We start from the raw sequence: 8,821 nt of genomic DNA on the forward strand, positions 1-8,821 counted from the left end.
GTTCTTGTATAGGGCGGGAATTAGCAGACGAATGACATCGTGCATTGTTGTGCCATGGCGGTGTATTCTGCTTTAGTTCTGCTGTATTGTTTGTAATGAGCACAACGTAAAAACAATATGTTAATGATACGATGAAAGAGTAATGGAACGGAGAAAAATTCTCTCCGGCGCCAGGATTTGAACCCGGGTTTTCAGCTCTACGTGCTGATGCTTTATCCACTAAGCCACACCGGATACCACCCCGGCGTCGGACAGAATTGTCTCTGATTAAGTTCCAACTCTTGGGTTCCCTCTAGTGGCCGCCCTCTGCACTACGTCATAGATGTCTATGAACATAGGACCGAAGTCCACACATGTGCTGAGGTGCACTCGTTATGAGTGACTAGTTGGCCGGGATCCGACGGAATAAGCGCCGTCTTAAATCACGAAGTGATTTACGCATATCATATATATTATTTTAATGTACCGAAGTACATATGATATTTCCATGCAGATATTCTGCACTCTGTGTGGACTTCGGTCCTATGTTCATAGACATCTATGACGTAGTGCAGAGGGCGGCCACTAGAGGGAACCCAAGAGTTGGAACTTAATCAGAGACAATTCTGTCCGACGCCGGGGTGGTATCCAGTGTGGCTTAGTGGATAAAGCATCAGCACGTAGAGCTGAAAACCCGGGTTCAAATCCCGGCGCCGGAGAGAATTTTTCTCCGTTCCGTTACTCTTTCATCGTATGATGACGCAGAATATCTGCATGGAAATATCACACGTACTTCGGTACATTAAAATAATATGTTAATGGCTTATGAGCGAACATGTCAACGGACCAGTTATTACTACCGGTTCAGGAAATAAATTGTTTATGCTCTCTTTTCTTTGAACGAGATGGCAGTACGGAAATTTCGCAAAATTTTGCTAGCGTAGCACAGACAACAACTTATACAGCCGCCATGACAGCCATCGATCCTTCCAGCAGTTTTGTTCCTATTTCGCTGCAGCGTGACGTCATTGTTGTCCACCGGTCCAGTGAGATTCGGAAGACGCTGAATATATCAGAGATGCTATGAACACACACACATATAGTTTACGTTTCACGCATTTTGATATTTCTTCCACCAAAGAATGTTGTTATAGCAGAGAACAAATTTAAAGAGAAAAAAAATGACCTCGTGAAATGAGAAACAACGCTAAGAAAACAACCTCCCAAGATAAGACATTATCAGTGCATTGATAAGTTTATATTTTTCACCAAGAAGTAGACATTGAAAACAATTTGGACCACAAAACGCAGCAAAAAACTCTCCTTTTAACAAAAGAAATCGGATGGTGTATTCACTCACAAATTCAAAAGTCTTCAAGTAGTTTCCAGGAAATCTGCTCACGTCACTGCAAGAGGGCAGTGATCAAAATCTATGTTATAGTACTTATTCTGACATTTATTAAAACCATCAAAATAAAAACTCAGATATTACAGTAATTGAAACTTTATATTGCTTCCCTAAAGAATTTTTATCTGATTTTTTAAAAAATGAGGAGCATTAGCAAATTGAATGTTTGGTAAATTAGCTGTTGTCTAGTTATAGAGACTTGAACCGGAGTTGCCACTGTGATTATAAGCTGCAGTTGTGGTACATGTAATTTCTGTCAAGCATATGTAGTCTGATCTTTTAATTTTATATTTATGTGAATACAAATTAAATATATTATGGTTTTTATGTACAAGGTTCAATAAGACATTGTAATAAATTTGATGGATATTAAATTCAGAATACAACAGTTCTGAGGGGTAATCAAGAGGCTTATTAAGATATGTATTTTTTAATTTTTTTGTAGCAGTGTTATTGACATGAGAGAGGTACTGATAACACAACCCCATCCTATAGTACCGTATTTTAATATAGCTTCTACTAATGCGAGGCAAATCATTCGTAAAGAATGGATAGTCAAGTAATTTCGTGGCACAACAAAATAGTGAATAATTTTTCTTATTCTATTGCAAAGAAAAAGAACATGTTTATCCCAACGTAAGTGTTGGTCGATTATTATTTCGAGATACTTAACTTGAGGAGATTAATTTAGAATAGAACAGTTACAATTAAAGAGTCCACTACAAGAATGATGGATGTCATTTGGAATACATTTTTCAGGAGAAGCAATTGAAAGTTTGAAATGCTTTGTACTCAAAGCTTAACTGTGATTTTCCGATCATTACTGGCCAATGACTATCAGTGTTAATGCCGTATAGATCTCTCTGTACATTCTATATGCCTTTAGCTATGCATTAATAGTCTTGGTTCATTTTCGAGAAGAAAGTGACAACCATAATTCTTACAGTGGACTCTTCAATTATTAGAAGAACAGTTGGATGTATGAATTTTTAAATATAAGAGCGAATCAGGAGATTTCATACCAACAGATGTCAACGAAAATGGTACAATCGTAGTTTTAGTATGATTTAAGACGAGTAGGTTGGAATCAAACCAATTTTAATCAAAGCAATGCCATTGCTCCTGGTAGAGGGGCAGAGAAGGCCTGACGGCCTTATCTCTACCAGGTTAAATATATAAATACTAAATTCTTTGCATTAAGGTAGGTATCATTCCAAATGTTACCTGTAAAAATAACATAACAATGTCGTCCGCATAGGAAACTATCACACCATTGAATTTTTCTAAATTAATTGCCAGTAAATCAGTATATATTAAAAATAAAATAGGGCCAAATACAGTGCCCTGTGGGACACCGATATTAATATTTCGAGTGGTACTAAAGTCATTATCAATTTTGGTTACATGTGTTTTGTTGCTAATGTAAGAAGCAAACAATTCCGAATTATAATTTACTTCGAAATTTTATCACTAAGGAGGTATTGAGAATAACATTTTTAGCTTTAGTACAATCAGAGAGTTTGGAATTGAACGGGTTACATCAGCTACTTGTCTTTGCGAGTGACGTGAATATGTTAGGAGGAAATCCACAAACGATTAGGGAAAATACGGGAATTTTACTTGAAGCAAGTAAAGAGATAGGTTTGGAAGTAAATCCCGAAAAGACAAAGTATATGGTTATGTCTCGTGACGAGAATATTGTACGAAAAGGAAATATAAAAACTGGAAATTTATCTTTTGAAGAGGTGGAAAAATTCAAATACCTGGGAGCAATAGTAACAAATATAAATGATACTCGGGAGGAAATTAAACACAATAAATGGGAAATGTCTGTTATTATTCGGTTGAAAAGCTTTTGTCGTCCAGTCTGCTGTCAAAAAATCTGAAAGTTAGAATTTATAAAACAGTTATATTACCGGTTGTTCTTTATGGTTGTGAAACTTTGACTATCACTTTGAGAGAGGAACATAGGTTAAGGGTGTTTGAGAATAAGGTGCTTAGGAAAATATTTGGGGCTAAGAGGGATGAAGTTGTAGGAGAATGGAGAAAGTTACACAACACAGAACTGCAGGCATTGTATTCTTCACCTGACATAATTAGGTACATTAAATCCAGACGTTTGAGATGGGCAGGGTATGTACTACTATGTAGCACGTATGGGCGAATCCAGAAATGCTTATAGAGGGTTAGTTGGGAGGCTGGAGGGGAAAAAGGCCTTTACGGCGGCCGAGACGTAGATGGGAGGATAATATTAAAATGGATTTGAGGGAGGTGGGATATGATGATAGAGACTGGATTAATCTTGCTCAGGATAGGGACCAATGGCGGGCTTATGTGAGGGCGGCAATGAACTTCCGGGTTCATTAAAAGCCAGTAAGTAAGTACAATCATTAATACAGTATGATATAATAAATTGGGGTGGAGTAGCATCATCTGTACTTAATCCGTTACTTTTATTACACAGGAGATTAATAAAAATTTCTCTTACCAAAAATGTGGATTGCTGAACAAATTCAGTTTACACAGATTTTAAAGTAGTAACTATTGAAGAAATTTATAAATATGGTTTACTAACTAACTACCACAGAAATCAAATAAAACATAAATCTAATCGACATGAATATCGTACTCGAAGACAAAAGCCTACTTTCCCATTGACTGAGCCTAAATGTCATAAAAGTACAGCTCTTAAACATGGTGCTAGTTTCGGCCCAAGACTTTATAATAAAATTACAAACCGTTTTCAGAATTTGAAATATTTTAAAGTTGAACCTTTTGACAAAGAAATTTATAAAATTATTCATCGTAATATGTTGGCCCTAATATTAACAAATGGTGCATTTTTTTACTTTTCATTTCTATCGATTATATCAATGTTTTTATTGATTGTCAATTTACTGTATATTAAATGTGTGTTTTTTTCTCTTTTACACTTTCTTTTTTCTCTTGTGTGTTAGTTGTCGGACTGAATTAAGTTAATTAGTGTATTTAGTAAACTGTCTTTGTAAAGTTTATGTTATATTATTTGCTAAGATCACACCGTATTGACTAGAAACATTTTTTTGTTGTATACTTTTGAATTTGTACTCACTTTGCTTACTAGCTAAATAAATACAAGGACATCATTTTATTTTTACTTCAATTTTTATTGTACCTGAGTTTTTGAATGTACTTCACTCCCACCCCTTCTACTAATGAAGTTCAACCGTCCTCCACACAGATCCAAGACCGCATATACAGGCATAGTAGCCTTACGGTCATAGTAAACAGTACGTTCCAAAAATATGTTTGCGTTTTCCAGTGACGAAAGAGCTTTCAATATCGAATCATTTTCGCACAGCTACCGTCGTCCATTTGCCTTCGTCGTATCCCAGTTTCCCCCACCAGCTTTTATTCGCCAGCTAGTGGCTGGGCTACGTAATATTATACAACTGTTTAAAATAACTTAAATAAAAGGGCCTCGTTAAGTAATTAACTGTCAAGTGATTTCCTCCCTTTCTACGACCCTACGACATAACCACTTGCACGGATAGATAGTATGTCTGAGTAATTTTATCATTTCGGATCGGGCAGAAGTGAAGATTGAATTTACAGTACGTAAGGTACTCTTTTATAGAGTAGGTACAGAATTATTTCAACGTGAGTTACTAGTACGAAGGACGAAACTGATAATTGGGATTAGGTACAATACTCTATAGTGCGATAATATGCACATTAGAACTGAAGCCTGTATCGAAATGAACGGCCACCATTTTCAAAAATGTGTTTAAATATCCATATTATGATTATTTTTCAATTTAACTTCATTCTCTATATTGTACGCTAATGTGCTGTAGACAGTATAATGTACACTGCATAATGAATACGTCTGAATGGATAGCTCAGTTCGTGAGTAAAAGCACTCATTGTTAATACTGTAATATATTTTGATTAAACAAAAAATTTATGAAAATGATCAAACTCAAAATCGCGATATTTCCTAGTTTACGTAAATGGATGAACTACTTTTCTTCCCTCCTATATCTAGTAAAGTGATTTGTTTGTATATTACGCCAGTATCATCGAACTTCAGTCGTGGAAGGAGGTAGCAAACGGTGTTCATCCAAAGGTAGAGCCAGGTTAATATTAAAAATGTTACTTACTTACTTACTTACTTACTTACTTACTTACTTACTTACTGGCTTTTAAGGAACCCGGAGGTTCATTGCCGCCCTCACACAAGCCCGCCATCGGTCCCTATCCTGAGCAAGATCAATCCAGTCCCTACCATCATATCCCACCTCCCTCAAATCCATTTTAATATTATCTTCCCATCTACGTCTCGGTCTCCCCAAAGGTCTTCTCCCCTCTGGCCTCCCAACTAACACTCTATATGCATTTCTGGATTCACCCATACGTGCTACATGCCCTGCCCATCTCAAACGTCTGGATTTAATGTTCCTAATTATGTCAGGTGAAGAATACAATGCGTGCAGCTCTGCGTTGTGTAACTCTCTCCATTCTCCTGTAACTTCATCCCCCTTAGCCCCAAATATTTTCCTAAACCTTATTCTCAAAAACCCTCAATCTCTGTTCCTCTCTCAAAGTGAGAGTCCAAATTTCACAGCCATACAGAACAACCTGTAATATGACTGTTTTATAAATTCTAATTTTCAGATTTGTTGTCAGCAGACTAGATGACAAAAGCTTCATTAAAAATGTTAGTAAAAATAAAATGATGTCCCTGTATAAAAGTGATGTAGGCTATTCGAAAAGAACCGCCCTCTATCTGATTTATTTGTCACAAATTTGCAGGGCTAAAAGAGTATCGATCTCGGAATTCTTAGGTAAAAAGCCGTGAGCTACTGCGGAGCCGTGACAAGACAGATGTCATTTGTCACAACGATATGGAATGAATCTGTCATGCGTCTGTCTGGAGGTGGGAGGGATAATTGGAGCGACGGGGATTAGAAACGAATGAAAAATGACGTGGAGCTATCAGTTAATCTCTTGGATGCGCTGCCTGTTGAAGACAGAAACAACCGGCGACGAGCTGCCGTGTTGCAAACCCATTCGGACAACCGCGGTAATGTATGGGAACAATGTATTAAACCGATGTTATTAATAGATGCTTTAAAATGATATTAAAACGATCACTCGGCAAATCTGACTTTATCACTTCCCATTTTCATTTATCAAAGTGGTTGTGAATGTCCATTAGTATAAACCCCGGCAACCGGTAATAAGTTTACTGCGGTTAATTGGGTACGTGACATACGAAAAGTGATGAGAACGGAAAGTTGGATGGAATTGGAGTGAAAGAGAGGGAGAGACGGGACGGAGTGTGGCGTCAGTAGCAACAAGTGTCCTCAAAGTAGGCCGTTCTCTGCATCATTCCCAGTGTTACCAATTTGCCAATTTTACCTCCAGTCCTAGTGTATTAAATCTTTCTTTCAGATACAATGTACAAATTTCTATTTTGCGTACGGGCTTTAAAATATATGTATTTTCTTAATTCCTTATCATTTCTAGTTTCCAAACAAATTTAAGTTTTTAATTGAAGTGTTTAAGGGTATATGTACGTGAACGACCACAAATATTATCAGAAAATGCAGGCTCTAAGTTACTAAAATTTTATAAGGAAATGAACTCACAATTGGACAAAAATTACAACGTACCACAACAAGACTTATTAAAACGTAAATATCTGATAAAAGTAGCTATAAAAAGTTACTAATAGCATTTTTCAAACTAGTTTTATCAGATTTTTTTTTTACAATTCATTTTATATTTTCAGATATGTCTAGTAATATAATAAAATAAATATATATAAATTTCAATCATAAGACACATCTGTTTGCAAGTGTTTATTTGCTATATGAATATGGAATATATTAACGTTTTCGCCTTATTGGGCATCATCAGATATAATAAAATATGTAATCTGAACCTTGATCAAATTGAGCAAATAACAAATGAGCAATGTATTATACATGCAAATCAAGATTTCAGGTATAACTCCCTGTAAAGTTGATTTGAATAATTTCGAGGGATAAATTGTTCCGGAGCCGGGTATCGAACCCAGGACCTTTGGTTTGACGTACCAAAGCTCTACCACTGAGCTACTTGGGAACTCTAACCGACACCGATCCAATTTTTCCCTCTATATCCACAGATCTCAAAGTGGGCTGACAACCGTCAAGCAACCAACTTCGAGTGCACACTAACTCCGTGTGACTTAAATTGTGGTTTTCTGTTAACGAACAGTGACGTGTATTATGCAAATCAAGATTTCAGGTATAACTCCCTGTAAAGTTGATTTGAATAATTTCGAGGGAAAAATTGTTCCGGAGCCGGGTATCGAACCCGGGACCTTTGGTTTGACGTACCAACGCTCTACCACTGAGCTACTCGGGAACTCTAACCGACACCGATCTAATTTTTCCCTCTATATCCACAGATCTCAAAGTGGGCTGACAACCGTCAAGCAACCAACTTCGAGTGCACACTAACTCCGTGTGACTTAAATTGTGGTTTTCTGTGGTTTGGTACGTCAAACCAAAGGTCCCGGGTTCGATACCCGGCTCCGGAACAATTTTTCCCTCGAAATTATTCAAATCAACTTTACAGGGAGTTATACCTGAAATCTTGATTTGCATAATACATGTCACTGTTCGTTAACAGAAAACCACAATTTAAGTCACACGGAGTTAGTGTGCACTCGAAGTTGGTTGCTTGACGGTTGTCAGCCCACTTTGAGATCTGTGGATATAGAGGGAAAAATTGGATCGGTGTCGGTTAGAGTTCCCGAGTAGCTCAGTGGTAGAGCGTTGGTACGTCAAACCAAAGGTCCCGTATTATGCATGGTTTTGGATCTTCATGAGCTTTATGTATAAAACTATAAATAAAATTGGAGGATAATTAATTTCAGTGTGATGCAAACTTTTAAAATTGAAATTGATTGTGTATACATATATTTATAGTTTTATACATAAAGCTCATGAAGATCCAACACCATGTATAATACATTGCTCATTTGTTATTTGCTCAATTTGATCAAGGTTCAGATTACATATTTTATTATATCTGATGATGCCCAATAAGGCGAAAACGTTAATATATTCCATATTCATATAGCAAATAAACATTTGCCAACAGATGTGTCTTATGATTGAAATTTATATATATTTATTTTATTATAGTTGTATCAGAGTATGAAAAAAAAAGTTCTACTGTTACATAACATTGTTATGGTCTCTCTGATATCTTTAATATTTTTGCTCCTTGTAATAAACACTTATTTCTGAAAAGTAGACTACTTTCGGACATGTAGAGTTGTTTATTTTAATACAATTAATTATCTATCTGTTCTATATAAAATACATTAAAATTTACATAATGTTTTGTGACCTAAATTCTCTCTATTAGAAAATGAGCATTATTGTAATCTACCTT

The 8,821-nt window shown here is 36.2% G+C and overlaps 1 non-coding gene across 1 annotated transcript; it reads right to left on the reverse strand.

Annotated features, from left to right (window-relative positions):
* Positions 1–7,711: 7,711 nt before the first annotated feature.
* On the reverse strand, positions 7,712–7,783 carry TRNAD-GUC (transfer RNA aspartic acid (anticodon GUC)). The gene has a single exon. It is a non-coding gene; the product is annotated as a tRNA-Asp (tRNA).
* Between the last annotated feature and the right edge of the window lie 1,038 nt (positions 7,784–8,821).

Source organism: Periplaneta americana, chromosome 12 (genome assembly GCF_040183065.1).
Source record: "Periplaneta americana isolate PAMFEO1 chromosome 12, P.americana_PAMFEO1_priV1, whole genome shotgun sequence".
In the NCBI taxonomy this organism is placed as follows: domain Eukaryota; kingdom Metazoa; phylum Arthropoda; class Insecta; order Blattodea; family Blattidae; genus Periplaneta; species Periplaneta americana.